The sequence below is a fragment of the Peromyscus eremicus genome, chromosome 14, assembly GCF_949786415.1.
Source record: "Peromyscus eremicus chromosome 14, PerEre_H2_v1, whole genome shotgun sequence".
Classification (NCBI taxonomy): domain Eukaryota; kingdom Metazoa; phylum Chordata; class Mammalia; order Rodentia; family Cricetidae; genus Peromyscus; species Peromyscus eremicus.
The window spans coordinates 61992782-62009343 of NC_081430.1; the positions used below are offsets into that span (position 1 = coordinate 61992782).

The window sequence follows — 16562 nt, forward strand, 5'->3', positions numbered from 1 at the left end:
TCAGTGAAAGCAGAAAGATTGGAGATCTGTTAAGGTGCATGGGTAACTGAGTGTGGCCTCACCTCTCTCGTGGTTCTTCTAATTCCAAACACTGTCCCAGTCAGAATACCACTGAGGCTTTGCCCTGAATCTCATGAGAGAGAATACTGCAGACCTTTGTAAGCGTTTGATCCTGGTAACCTCAGCAGAGTCATTTCTGCAACCAGAGGTGATTTTCTGCATTTAGTTCCTATTAGACTGCTTTTTATAAATTTTTCTAAAATTGCATAACAACAGAACTATGTTTTCACAGATGTCACAGACATGTATAGACTATAAATGTACAGAGCATTTTGAGATGCCATTCGATGAAGTGACAGCTGAGACCTCAGAACCAGCACTCAGTTATGTCTGCAACCTGTTCCTGCTGTCTGTTCTCAAAGTGTGCTCTGCGCCCCCTGCAGGTTCTGAGCTCTCTTGCAGGGAGGTTTTTGTCAGGATTCACACTGAAGGCCTCTCACTGTGTCTCTAACACAATAATAAAGGGAGATGTATGGTGATATTGTATTTGTATTAAAATGTTATTTGTATGTTAATAAATAAAGTTGCCTGGGGATCAGAGCTATTAGCAAGCCATAGGAAAGCTGGGCGGTGGTGGCATACACTTGTAATCCCAGCATTTGGTAGGCAGAGCTAGGTAAGTCTCTGTGTGTTCAGGGATACAGCCAGCATTGGATACACACGCCTTTAATCTCAATACCAATCATAGAAGACCTGGAGGCCTATACAGACAGGCCGTGACAAGGCGGCCATATGGTTGGGTTTACAACCAATGAGAAGGCAGAACAGAAAGTCTATATAAAGACTTTAACACAGGAAGTATCTCTCTTTTGGAGAGGTAGGACCACCGCAGGAGGAAGGGTAAGGTTTTAGCTCTTAGCTCTGACCTCTTGGCTTTCTTCTTTGCATTGGTTCTGTGTTTCTTATTTAATAAGATGGTTAGTTACATCTACAGGAGGTGTCTTCGGCTATCAAACTACTCATTTCCAGGTAGATGCTGCTTTTGGGATCATCTCTTGACATGGTGAATCTGCCTTTCGTAGACTCCAGATAGTGTGTTTCATAATTATAAGCTTTGGTTCCAATTTGAGCAACCCATTCCAGGCCCTTCCCTGGAGCCTGGCAGACCCTGTCCATCCAGCAGTCACTGAATGTGAATCCAGAGGCTGAATGGGAGAGTTTTAGGGTACTTCCAAGCTGCACCAAGTCTCCCCCCGAGTCCACCAGCTGCACCTCACACTAGACACCTGCAAACACTGAGAATCTTGTCAGTAGACTGTCACAAATGTCAACTCCATGCTGAATGTTTTGCATTCAGTGATAATCACTGAATGGGAAGACCAGTGAGTACAGAGCTGGGTGCCTCTGTCAGAGCTGTAGGGTCAGGGCTGGTTTCATGAGCAGAGAGGAACATTATTGAATGTGTTCCTGCTACATCATGAGCTCAGGAGTGGGCACCTTGGAGGAGACTACTAATAGTGCAGATTTCTGATATGAAATAAGGAACAAAGTGGCATTTATAGCATCAAAGCATCCTGGGGATATAGTTCAATTGGTAGAGAAATGTTTAGCATGCCAGAAGCCCTGTGTTCATTCTCAGGAGAGAGGTGGGGCAGGAGAATTATATTTTGAGTTATGCTTGGGCAATATGAAACTGTGTCTCAACAAAGAAAAGGGAAGGAATGAAGAAAAGAAAGATTATTTAGTATAAATTTATAGTTATAAATAGAAATACAACTTTGCAGCCTAATTCTATTGTGTACAGTACATGTAAATTCCTCTGTTGTCTTAGCAGAAGTTATTAAATAAATTCATAGGAAATTATGCCACAAAAACTAAAATATGATAATTTTAGGGGACATTATATAAGGTTCAGTGAATAATGAATGCATACATTAAGCTGAATTAACTGTATGTGGCTGAGGCCATAGAGCAACAGTACAACATACCATGCCTAAAGTTCAAACTTTGATTCACAAAAAGAAAAGAGCACCCATCCTGCCCTGGACTTCCCTTCTGGAGCACAGGTGAGTGCCCTAGCTGGGCCTGGACCCCATCCCTGGGCACCAGCCACTCCAGGGAAGACCTGCCCAACTTGGCCCCAGGTTCTGGCCACCGGGCAGGTTCCCTTCTAGCCCCACCGGGAAGGATCCCCTTCTCCAAGACCCCTGGCAGACCCTGCAATCTTCACGCCCTGCCCCCACGCCTATCCGCACAGACCCCAGCCACTTCCTAAGACTTAGAGGCCGGTCCCCAGCTCCCATCTTGCCCAGGACTTCCCTTCTGGAGCACACACACACACACACACACACACACACACACACAGAGAGAGAGAGAGAGAGAGAGAGAGAGAGAGAGAGAGAGAGAGGAGCTCCCATCCTGCCCCGGACTTCCCTTCTGGACAAGAGCTCCCATCCTGCATCGGACTTCCAATTTGGACAAGAGAGCTCCCATCTAGACAAGAGAGAGAGACTTCCTGAATCTGTCAGTGCTGTCTGAACCAAGTGTGCGGATAAGGCCAAGAACTAACCACAAGGAGATGGGCAGACGTCAAGGCAAAAATACGTACAACAAAATGAATAGCAATACAGCATCACCAGGACCTAGCCCTCCTCCAACACCTAGACCTGAACATCAGAAATTGGAAGAAGCAGAAGAAAATAGCCTTATGAATGACATCATGAAGAAGCTAGAGGCTTCTGTAGAGGAAAAGACAAAAAAATGGGAAGAACACTATAAACAACTAGAGGAAAGGGCAAACAAATTAGAAGAAATCAATAAAGTCCTGGAAGAGAACAATAAAGTACTGAAAGAAAATCAAGAAAAATCAATGAAACAAATGAAGGAAACAGTCCAAGACCTGAAAAGGGAAATAGAAAAAATGAAGAAGACACAAACAGAGGGAATGCTGGAAATAGAAAATCTGAGAAAACGATTGGGAACTTCAGATGCAAGTATAATCAACAGAATGCAAGAGATGGAAGAGAGGATCTCTGGCGTTGAAGATATAGTAGAAGAAATAGATTCATCAGTCAAAGAAAACACTAAAGCCAACAAAGTCATGAACCAAAATGTCCAAGAAATTTGGGACACCATGAAAAGACCAAACCTACGAATAATAGGGGTAAAAGAAGGAGAAGAATACCAACTCAAGGGCACAGAAAATATATTCAACAAGATCATAGAAGAAAACTTTCCCAACTTAAAGAAGGAAATGCCTATGAAGATACAAGAAGCCTATAGAACACCAAACAGACTAGACCCCCCAAAAAAGTCCCCTCGCCACATAATAATTAAACAACTAAACGTACAGAATAAAGAAAGAATATTGAGAGCAGCAAAGGAAAAAGGCCAAGTGATGTATAAAGGCAAACCCATCAGAATAACACCCAGTTTCTCAATGGAGACTTTGAAAGCCAGAAGGACCTGGACAGATGTAATGCAGACACTAAGAGACCATGGATGCCAGCCTAGACTAATATACCCAGCAAAACTTTCAATCATCATAGATGAAGTGAACAATATATTCCATGACAAACCCAGCCCTACAGAAAGCACTAGAAGGAAAATTCCAACCTAAGGAAGTCAGATACACCCTCGAAAACACAGGCAATAGAAAAAGCCACAGCAGTAAACCCCAATGAAGAGAAGTACACACACATCACCACCAAAAAATAAAAGGAATGAACAATCACTGGTCATTAAGTCCATATAATATCAATGGACTTAATTCACCTATAAAAAAACATAGGCTTACAGAATGGATACGAAAGCAGGACCCATCTTTCTGCTGCATACAAGAAACACAACTCAAATTCAAAGATAGACACTACCTAAAAATAAAAGGCTGGGAAAAGACTTTCCAATCAAATGGTCTTAAGAAACAAGGGGGTGTAGCCATCCTGATATCCAGCAAGATAGACTTCAAACTAAAATCAATCAAAAGAGATCAAGAAGGGCATTACATACTCATCACAGGAAAGATCCACCAAGATGAAGTCTCAATTCTGAACATTTATGCCCCAAACACAAGGGCACCCACATATGTAAAAGAAACATTACTAAAGCTTAAATCACATATAAAACCCCACACATTAATAGTGGGAGACCTCAACACCCCACTTTCACCACTGGACAGATCTCCCAAATCAAAACTTAACAGAAAAATAAAGGACTTAACTGATGTCATGACTCAAATGGACTTAATTGATATCTACAGAACATTCCATCCTAACAAAAAAGAATATACCTTCTTCTCAGCACCCCAGGGAACCTTCTCTAAAATCGACCACATACTTGGCCACAAAACAAATCTAAACAGATACAAAACAATTGGAATAACCTTCTGTGTTCTATCAGACCACCATGGTCTAAAGTTGGATTTCAACAACAACAAAAACTACAGAAAACCTACAATCTCATGGAAACTGAATAATACCCAACTGAATCACCAATGGGTTAAGGAAGAAATAAAGAAAGAAATTAAAGACTTCCTAGAGATCAACGAAAATGAAGACACCACATATCCAAACCTATGGGACACTATGAAAGCAGTACTAAGAGGGAAATTCATAGCACTAAATGCCCACATAAATAAGTTGGAGAAATCTCACACTAGTGACTTAACAGCACACCTGAAAGCTCTAGAACAAGAAGAAGCAAAGTCTCCCAGGAAAAATAGATGCCAGGAAATTATCAAAGTGAGAGCTGAAATCAATAAAATAGAAACAAAGAAAACAATACAAAAATTAATGAAACAAAGAGTTGGTTCTTTGAGAAAATCAACAAGATAGACAAGCCCTTATCCAAACTAACCAAAAGACAGAGAGAGAGCATCCAAATCAACAAAATCAGAAATTAAAAGGGGGACATAACAACAGACATTGAGGAAATCCAGAGAATCATCAGGTCATACTTCAAAAACCTCTATTCCACAAAACTGGAAAGTCTAAAAGAAATGGATAACTTTCTGGATAGGTACCACATACCTAAGTTAAATCAAGACCAGATAAACTATTTAAATAGTCCAATAACCCCTAACAAAATATAAACAGTCATTAAAAGTCTCCCAACCAAAAAAAGCCTAGGACCAGATGGTTTCAGTGCAGAATTCTACCAAATCTTCAAAGAAGAGTTAATACCAATACTCTCTAAATTGTTCCACACAATAGAAACAGAAGAAACATTACCACACTCCTTCTATGAGGCTACAATTACCCTGATTCCTAAACCAAACAAGGATACAACAAAGAAAGAGAACTACAGACCGATTTCCCTCATGAACATTGATGCAAAAATACTCAATAAAATACTGGCAAACAGACTCCAAGAACACATCAAAACAATTATCCACCATGAACAAGTAGGCTTCATTCCAGGGATGCAAGGGTGGTTCAACATACGAAAGTCCGTCAATGTAATACACCATATAAACAAACTCAAAGAAAAAAACGACATGATCATCTCACTAGATGCAGAAAAGGCATTTGACAAAATCCAACACCCCTTCATGATAAAGGTCTTGGAGCGATCAGGAACACAGGGAACATACCTAAACATAATAAAGGCAATTTACAGCAAGCCAACAGCCAACATCAAATTAAATGGAGAGAAACTCAAAGCAATTCCACTAAAATCAGGAACAAGGCAAGGCTGTCCACTCTCCCCATACTTATTCAATATAGTACTTGAAGTTCTAGCCAGAGCAATAAGACAACATAAGGAGATTAAGGGGATACAAATTGGAAAGGAAGAAGTCAAACTTTCCCTATTTGCAGATGACATGATAGTATACTTGAGAGACCCCAAAGATTCCACCAAGGAACTGATACAGCTTATAAACACCTTCAGCAACATAGCAGGATACAAGATCAACTCAAAAAAATCAGTAGCCCTCCTATATACAATAGACAAAGAAGCGGAGAAGGAAATCAGAGATACATCACCCTTTACTATAGCCACAAATGATATAAAATACCTTGGAGTAACACTAACCAAGCAAGTGAAGGACCTATATGACAAGAACTTTAAGTCCCTGAAAAAAGAAATTGAAGAAGATGTCAGAAAATGGAAAGATCTCCCATGCTCATGGATAGGCAGGACTAACATAGTAAAAATGGCAATCTTACCAAAAGCAATCTACAGATTCAATACAATCCCCATCAAAATACCAACACAATTCTTCACAGACCTGGAAAGAATAATACTCAACTTCATATGAAAAAACAAAAAACCCAGGATATCTAAAAGAATCCTGGAGGCATCACAATCCCTGACTTCAAGCTCTACTATAGAGCTACAGTAATAAAAAAAGCTTGGTACTAGCATAAAAACCGACATGTGGACCAATGGAATCAAATTGAAGACCCTGACATTAATCCGCACACCTATGAACATATAATTTTTGACAAAGAAGCCAAAAGTGCACAATGGAAAAAAGAAAGCATCTTCAACAAATGGTGCTGGCATAACTGGATATCAACATGTAGAAGGCTGCAAATAGATCCATATCTATCACCGTGCACAAAACTTAAGTCCAAGTGGATCAAGGACTTCAACATAAATCCAGCTACTCTGAACCTGCTAGAAGAGAAAGTAGGAAGTAGTCTTGAACGCATTGGCATAGGAGACCACTTCCTAAATAGAACACCAGTAGCACAGACACTGAGAGAAACAATCAATCAATGGGACCTCTTGAAACTGAGAAGCTTTTGTAGAGCAAAGGATACAGTCAACAAGGCAAAGCGACAGCCTACAGAATGGGAAAAGATCTTCACCAACCCCACATCTGACAGAGGACTGATATCCAGAATATATAAGGAACTCAAGAAATTAGACACCAAAATGCCCAACAGTCCAATTAAGAAATGGGCTATAAAACTAAAAAGAGAATTCTCAACAGAGGAAACTCAAATGGCTAAAAGACATTAAAGGAATTGCTCAACATCCCTAATCATCAGGGAAATGCAAATCAAAGCAACTCTGAGATACCACCTTACGCCTGTCAGAATGGTTAAGATAAAAAACACTGAAGACACCTTATGCTGGAGAGGATGTGGAGCTAGGGGAACTCTCCTCCACTGCTGGTGGGAATGCAAGCTTGTACAACCACTTTGGAAATCAATATGGTGCTTTCTTAGAAAATCGAGAATCCATCTCCCCCAAGATCCAGCTATACCACTCTTGGGCATATACCCAAGGAATGCTCAACCACACCACAAGAGCACTTGTTCAGCTATGTTCATATCAGCATTGTTTGTAATAGCCAGAACATGGAAACAACCTAGATGCCCTTCAACTGAAGAATGGATAAACAAAATGTGGTACATATACACAATGGAATACTACTCAGCAGATAAAAACAATGACATCATGAGGTTTGCAGACAAATGGATGGATCTAGAAAAAATCATCCTGAGTGAGGTAACCCAGACTCAGAAAGACAAACATGGTATGTACTCACTCATAGGAGGATACTAGATGTGGAACAAGGATGACTGGACTGCTACTCACATCACCAGGGAGGCTACCTGGAAAACAGGTCCCCAAGAAAGACACGAGGATCACCCAATGACAGAGAAATGGAATGAGATCTACATGAACAGCCTGGACATGAGTGGGGGTAGTGAAGGGCGAGGGTCGAGGGAAAGAGAGCTTGGGTGAGTGGGAGATCCCAGCTGGATCAACAACAGAGAGGGAGAACAAGGAATAGGAGACCATGGTAAATGAAGATCACATGAGAATAGGAAGAAGCAAAGTGCTAGAGAGGCCCACAGAAATCCACAAAGATACCCCCACAACAGACTGCTGGCAGTGGTTGAGATACAGCCCGAACTGACCTACTCTGGTGATGGGATGACCAAACACTCTAATTGTTGTGCTAGAAACCTCATCCAACTACTGAGGGAACTGGATGCAGAGATCCATGGCTAGGCCCCGGGTGGATCTCTGGGAGTCCAATTAGCGAGAATGAGGAGGGTTTATATGAGCGAGAATTGTTGAGATAAAGGTTGGATAAAGCACAGGGACAAATAGCCAAACGAATGGAAACACATGAACTATGAACCAATGGCTGAGGGGTCACCAACTGGATCAGGCCCTCTGAATGGGTGAGACAGTTGATTGGCTTGATCTGTTTGGGAGGCATCCAGGCAGTGGGACCGGGTCCTGTGCTCATTGCATGAGTCGGCTGTTTGAAACCTGGGGCCTATGCAGGATCGCTTGGCTCGGCCTGGGAGGAGGGGACTGGACCTACCTGGACTGAGTCTACCAGGTTGATCTCAGTCCACGGGGAAGGCTTCGCCCTGGAGGAGGTGGGAATGGGGGATGAGCTAGGGGGAAGGTGAGGGGGTGGGAGGGGGGAGAACAAGGGAATCCGTGGCTGATATGTAGAACTGAATTGTATTGCAAAATAAAAATAAAAAAAAAATTAAAAAAAAATAAGAAAAGAGCTGCATTCCAGAAATATAAATACTATCTGAGACTATTATTTGATCAAAATAAAAACAAATTCAAGACCTGGATTTACCCCTTAGCTCCTCCACAGCTGACCTCCCCCTCCATCCAATGCAGGTCTGCCCCCTGACATGATGGCACTCCCAACTCTTCTGTTATTTCCTTGTTGCACCAGTAGGCCTATTTCTTTCCATACCATATCCTTCTGACCTGCAAATCCTAAAGTACTTACTTTTGTCTCACCACCAGCTTTTTTCCTCCCAGAAAAGTTTTACTTGGCCCTTGGAGATCTGCCTTCCCTGAACCACCAGGTAGTCTAGCTCCTTCCTCTCCCACATCCTATTCTCTTCCTGTTACTGCCCTTCCCTTCCTATCATGATGCCATTGATCTTCTCAATAGCTTACATGGGCTTCTTCATGGTCTTTCTTCTCTGAACTGCTAAACAGACATTGCTCTGATTTACCCAATAAGTTTCTGACCCCTCCAGCTCCTTTCCTCTATGTGATACCATAGCTTTTCAAGAGTCATTTATCCCCATGCTTCAAAGTGTGCTTGAAACTTACTCAGCTTTAAGATAGCTTCTCCCCCAAATTAACATCTCATAGGCACTTTGCCTCCTGATCCTATAAGCCTTGTGACTACATACCCAATAGTGCTGACTCAAAGTAATGCAATCAGACATGAAGGGAACATAAGACAAGACAGAATAGGACAATCAAGTGGTGTTCTGTTCCTTGGATAGTGTCTGTTCATGTAAACAATAATCCTAGATACCAGTTCCTCAAAAGAAAGTAATATCTCAACATTCTCATGACTTAATCTTGTCCTGAACATTAAAAACACCTACACTGAATGAATGAAGGTCATTCAAACACAAGGAATGACTCAAGCATTTCAAATGGATGAGTCTCAAATCAAAAGATGGAATAACAATTGACTCCACTGAAATTAATGGCATCAATAGAAATTACTATGAAAATATATACTCTGAAAAGCTGGATAACCAAGAACAAATAGAACTTCTGAGTTCGCATCATTATCAAATTAAGCTCTGAAGGTATAAGAAATGTGAACAGCCCCATTATGAATGAGGTTGATTCTGTTCTTAAAAGCCTCACCTTAAAGAAAAGTAATGTAAATGGCCAAGAAAGCCCTTCCCACTGCAAAGATGGTAGTCCCATAGTAATGAACTCCAATGATATTTACATGAATGATTTTCTAGGAAAAGAATTCCAAAGAATAGTTATAACTATGCTCCAGCAACTTAAAGAGAATATGGATATACTCAAAGACAAGAACATCATTATCACCATCATCATCACCATCGTCAACAACAACAAAAGGAATTGAATGAAATGAGGAAGAAATCTGAGATATAAAAGGAGTATAATAAGGTAAAGAATTGCTGAATAAAAAACTAATGAAATTGGCCGGGCGGTGGTGGTGCACGCCTTTAATCCCAGCACTTGGGAGGCAGAGGCAGGCAGATCTCTGTGAGTTCGAGGCCAGCCTGGTCTCCAAAGCGAGTTCCAGGAAAGGCGCAAAGCTACACAGAGAAACCCTGTCTCAAAAAAACCAAAAAAAACCTGATGAAATTATGAAAATGAAAATATTAATAATTTAAAAAACCCAGTGGAAATGTAAAGTCATGTTATCGAATCACTCAGTAAAGGCCAATTAGAAAAGTTTAAAACATGTAGGAGTAGAATATAGAAATACTGTGGGACACTATGAAGAAATGTAATAAATCTTTGCATAATAGTTATTGGACGAGGGGAAGAACATGATAGCAAATGCATAGAGAATATTTTCAATACAAACATAGAAAAAAATTCCTAACCCTGTAGAAGGAGATACCATCTAGGTACAAGGGGACTACAAATAGAACACCAAACTGGAACAGGAAACTCCCCGTGATATATTATATCTAGAATATTAAAAAACACAAAATAAGGAAAGGGTATTGAAAGCTACAAGAGAGGTCAATTCACTTAAAAGCAGGTCCATGCTAACCACACTTGGATATTTGACAGAAACATTTAAGTCAGGCAGGCCTGAAAATATGTACATCTTGTTTTAAAGAGCACAACTGTCAACTGAAACAATTATATATAACAAAATTTTATGTCAAAATTAAAGGAAAAATAAAAAAAATTCACAATAAAAATGGTTTAAAAAAAACTTGTGGTCACTAATTCAGCTCCTCAGAGAATAATGGAATATTTAGTGTGAAGAGATTCAACATACTCATGATCACAGGGAACAAATAAATAATTCCAGAATTGTTACTCTCGAGTTCTAAGAAAACACCACAAAAAATAAAGCACAGGAATTATTTACTCCTCCAAATAATAATTCTTCATACTGAGGGTCTCAATATCACAATAAAAGAATTCAGACAACATATTGGGTAGAAAACAGGACCATTCTTGTTGCTGCCTCTGATAAACAGACCTCCCCATCATGCCACACACACCTTAGGTTAAAGGTTGTAAAAAGGTACTCCCAGCAAAAAGACCCAAGAAGCAAATAAAGTAGTTATTTTAATATGTGGTATAATTGATGCCAATCCAAAACTAGTTAGAAGAGATGAAGATTTCTTCATACACATTAAAGGAAAAATCCAACAAAAGAACAATACAATTTTAAATATATATGTGGCAAAATCTGCACCAAATTTCTTTAAAAGACATACTATTAGTTCTAAAAGTACAGATTAATACCAATGCTGTGACTTTGGGTGGATAGCATGTAACTTACAGTTGTTTACCAAGCATTCCACCAAAATACTGAAGAATATGCTCTTCTCAGCAGCACATGATATTTTCTTCAGAGTTGTCCAGTGTCCTGGCTAATTTTAATGTCAACTTGAAGTAAGATAGAGTCATTTTTGGAAGAGTAAACTTCACCTGAGAAAATGCTCCAACCATACTGGCTGGTGGGCAATTCTATGGACATTTTCCTGATTGATGATTGGTGTAGATGTGCCCATTCCATCAGGTGGTGCCACTCCAGGGTTAGTGGTCATGGGAGTCATAAAAAGCAGGCTACTTAAGTCATGCAACCAAGCCAGTGAACAGAACTCTTCCGTGGCTCTGCATCAATTCCCACCTACAGGTTCCTGCCCTAAATTCCCACAGTGATAGACTGTTACCTGGAAATATAACATAAAATAAGTCCTTTTTAACCTCAACTTACTTAAGTCATGATATCTTACCACATAGTGGCAACTTAAGACAACCATATTTTATTTAGGACATAGTGCAAGACTCAACAAATACAGAAAAGTTGAAATAACATCCAACATTCTCTCTGATCATAATGGAATAAAGCTATTTATCAACAATTATAAAACCTACAGAAGGTTCATAATTTCATGGAGAATAAGCAATGCACTGTTAAGTGACAGCTGTGTCAAGGAAGAAATCAGGACATTTACAAATGACAAAAATTAAATAAAATGAAAATATAGCATACAATATTGCTAAGTTATTAAATAAAAATGTGAAAGATCTCTGTTTAATAAGTAATTATGTACTTCACTGTGGCCTTGAAAGACTAAGCAGAAGCCGAACCCTAAAACAGTAAATGGGAAAAGATAATGAAAACTATTCTGACATTAATGAAATGGGAATAAACAAAATGACAGTTCAAATAATCAGTGAAGACAACAACTGGGTCTTTGCAAAGATAAACAGCATTGACAAAGGTTAAGAAAATAACCAAAAAGAAACAGGAGGTATAATTTAATAAAATAAGAAATGAAAATGAAGACGTTCATTGGGCAGTGGTGGCACATACCTTTCATCCCACCACTAGGAAAGCAGAGGCAGATGGATCTCTGAGTTCAAGGCCAGCCAGGTGTACAGAGCAAATTCCAAGACTACAGGGCTACACAGAGAAACCTTGTTTTGAATATTCAAAAATAAAATTTCAAAAAAGGGACATTAAAACAAACATCAATAGAACTTTTAATAAATCATAAGGACATATTTAATGCTTTACAAGCCACTATGGAATTACTGCAAAAGCTAAGTGGAGTGGATGAGCTTCTATGTATATCTACACAGTAAAATTAAAACAAGATAAATTATTTACAGACATTTTAAAGATTAAACTAAAGAAAGAAATGAGAACAGTTTTCATATATGATGGTCGCCATTGTGGACACATGTGGGGTACTTGAGTTACAACTGTAGGTATTGTGTTATTATATTAATGACACTAAGTTAAATGACACCAAACCACTGTCCTTCATGCATAAGAGCTTCAGGAACAGAACATAGTCTGATGTCAGAACTTCAGGGTTATGGTGTCTACTTTCCTCCCATCACTTCAGAGCCCTGAGGATGTGGGACTTCCACATTGCTTGAGAGCTGAGTCTCAGGACAAATATACTTCACACTCCTTCATGAGAAATAAAGTGTCTGTTCCTAATAGTTAACTGACTGATTTATTCTCCTAATGGGGAAGAGGTGACCAAAGCCACGTGGATTGTGGTGTCTCTTGGAATGTGCCTTAGGTTTAAGGAACTAAGGGCAGTGAAGTCTAAGTCAGTTTTGGTTTGAGTCCTTCAGGGAAAAACAAGTATAAAACAAAACAAAAACCATTATATCACACTAGAGGATTGTCCTACCAGGGTTTCTTTTGAATGAAAGTGTTCCTGAATAGAGTTTGGACTCTGCTATGGATATCACTCTGTATGCTGTGCTGCTCTGATTGGTTAATAAATAAAATGCTGATTGGCCAGTAGCCAGGCAGAAAGTACAGGTGGGACAAACAGACAAGGAGAATGCTGGGAAGTGGAAAGCTGAGGAGACGCTGCCAGCTGCTACCATGACAAGCCACATGTAAAGTACTGGTAAGCCACGAGCCACATGGCAACTTATCGATTAATAGAAATGGGTTAATTTAAGATGTAAGAGCTAGTCAATAGTTAGTCTGAGCTAATGGCTGAGCAATTTTAATTAATATGAGCTTCTGAGTGATTATTTTATAAGTGGGCTGTGGAACTGCGGGGGCCTGAGCGGGACTGGAGAAAACTCCAGCTACAGGACTCCCTTTCTGTCCCTTCTGCATTTAATCTTCAGGGTCCTTCTCCCACTTGAGGTGTGAGTACCACCTGATGGCCAGAACTCCCACTGCAACAGTGTTAATATGTTGGGGAAACCAGTCATTTTGGAATCTGGCTGTTGCCTGGGGCTCATCTATGTCTAAGGCATAGACTTTGGGATTTCTTTATATGTCTTCACTTATTCTGTAGACTGTGGTAATATTTTATTTGTGCTTTAACAAATAAATCTTGTCTGGAGATCAGAGTGTGGAGCTAGCCACTAGACAGAAGTCAGGCAGTGGTAACACACACCTTTAATCCCAGCACTTGGGAGGAGGAAACAGAAAGTGATTTGGCTGGGTGGAGAGAGGAAGTGATAAGGTGGGGTGGAAATAGGAGCTCTGCCCTTTCAAGCTGAGGATTCAATAGAGGTAAGAAGTCTCTCTAGTGACTGGCTCCTTTAATGATCTTTCAGCATTTATACTGATATCTGATTCTAGGTTTTTATTATTAAGACCAATTAAGATTCATGCCACAGTAGACTCACCCACACATGAAGATGTGGTCAACTAATGTAGTTTTTCCTTATCCAGGGCTAACATAGAAAATTGATGCACACCTGTGTATAGTTTAATTAGATGCTTTAGCTATCCATATTTTAGATATGAGCCAGACTGACAGGAGAAGTTTATACAAAACCTAGAAAATCAACAGTTAATTTACATTCATTCACATGTTTATAATTTGAATGCATTTAAATGATTGTCAAAAGCAGCAAATGTCCCTACATATCTATGCTTATCATAGCTCATCCTAACCTCAATACAAGAAGCCTCTCCTTCAAAGAGCCCAGTAAATATAGAGAAATGAGCTGTGTCAAAACCAAGAAGCAGAGTCACCAGGGAATGGAGGTAATATAAGAGAAGAGGTTTCTGCAAGCAGGATACTACAAAACTCATGTTGAGACTTCAGAGTTCATAATGGAACATGGGAAAGAAATGAAAATTATCTGAGTCCCAGGCCCAGGTGGCCACAGGGGTCCATGGTAGAAAGTATTTCTGGGTATTGGTTTCTGATGCAAAGGAATGGAGATGAGAGAGAAGGGAAGACTGAAAGGGTCTAAAGGAAAGAGATAGGCTGGCTCCTCACGCAAAAGAAGTTTTTGATAAACTCAGCCTTCCAAAATAATGGAATAGAAATTAGCTTCTGATAGTTCAACTTTCATTTTCAACAAAACAGAATAGAATCTTACAGTTTCATAGGCATACTCTACCTATCCTCCTTTCCCAACCTTTACCTATACATGCTTATCTACTGGTCCACACACCTCTTTTACCTATTCATGCTTGTCTACTGGTCCACACACTTCCTTTTCTATACCTACTGATCCACTGCTCCACACACTTCCTTTACCTATAGATGCTGATCTACTGGTCCATACACCTCCTTTACCTATGCATGCTAAACCATGATCCACACAGCTCCTTCACTTTACATGATAATCTATGATCCACACACCTCATTTATATATGCGTGCTACTCCACTCTGACCAGCTTCCATCCTGCCTCACATCCAGCCATGGAAATTTTGCAGGGCTCCCTTGTCCATTTCTAGGGAGTATGGAACAACAGGAGACCAAGACAGATTTCTAGGAAACAAACACATATAGCAAGCCTTGCCTCTCAGTATTTGCTGTCAAAATGGACAACAAGGCATTAAAAAACTAATTAATTGGAAATAAGAGGGTTAACACAGGCCATTATGCTCAAAAGGACAGTTATGGTTCATTAACGGCAGTGTCACCATTGTGGAATCTGTGCAGTCATTCAATGTCATTTTTCAAAATGTCCTTTTACAGCACAGATCTGTGGGAATAAAAGAAAGATTTCCTTGAGGATCCTGATCAAGGAGGAAGATAGAAGCAAAATGATTTATATGCATGATCCAGGAATGCTGCTGACCTACGGTGTGGGCATTCTGAAGGCTGAATGAAGCAAGTCAGTCACAACTAGAAGTGAGGCTGAACCTGAGAGGGACACTTTCAATCAAGCCAGTCTGAAATAAGCAGGCAAAGTGAAATCAATGTGAATGAGGAATATTGATGGCCGTTAGGAGGTTTCGGAAAGACAGGCTCCAAAACAGCAGATACTCAGGATGAGGGAATGGTCATACACACAGTCTCAGAAGGTGTTTGCTTTTGGTTGGCCTTGTAAATAATTTTTTCAGGTTCCTCAGGTCTAGGTTCCAGAAGAATGGGTGTGTTTAGCAGCTTACTTTATTTTGGTGTTAGATATGTCTTTAAGAATTCAGTTAAAAGTTTTGAAGATGTGGAATTTTACTTTTTCTTTTCATCAAAGTGTTTTAAACCATTAGTGATTTTTTCTTAGTTTTCTGTTGCTGAAATTCTGTAAGTTCACACACATCAGAATGGTTATTTCAGAAAAAAGGAAAGCCCTATATGGTTTTAGGCATGTGTTCATACACGATCAACTCAGATTACACTCTTCCGTTTACTATCATGTGTTACATGGAACTTATACTTCACTCTTATTTGATATTTTCTCTCCTTATTCCCCATAAAAGTGTATATTCATCTCTCATTCTGGCTTTAGATCTCTTCATCAGCTGCAGAAGTCATAGTCCTTTAACTGCAGCATGGGCTCTAGTCCTCAGAATATGGGTGACATTGTAAGTGACAAGTCTTTCAATGGCCACTGAAACAGCAGCCTCCAATCGGCTTGGACACATGGAAATCTGAATCTTAACCATTTAGGTCTCCTTTGGTGTGATATACAACAGATGTAAGAGGTTCCCTGTGGTCAACAGGCAACTATGCCCCTTTGTCGTGGGGAAGCAATTCAAACAAGCAGTTTCCTGCAGTCCTGTGTGTTTATTGTACAGAGGGTCAACAGGACTTGGGCCATCTGCCCTGAAGTGTTTAGTAAGGATGTACACATGTTGTCAATTCTTGAGAATTAAGTAGTCTTGCCTCATTGATAACAAAATTTTACTTG

General features: G+C 39.9%; 1 gene segment (V, D, J or C); it reads right to left on the reverse strand.

Annotated features, from left to right (window-relative positions):
• Positions 1 to 16562, reverse strand: part of LOC131923898 (Ig gamma-1 chain C region secreted form-like) — a 549642-nt gene that overhangs the window by 480474 nt on the left and 52606 nt on the right.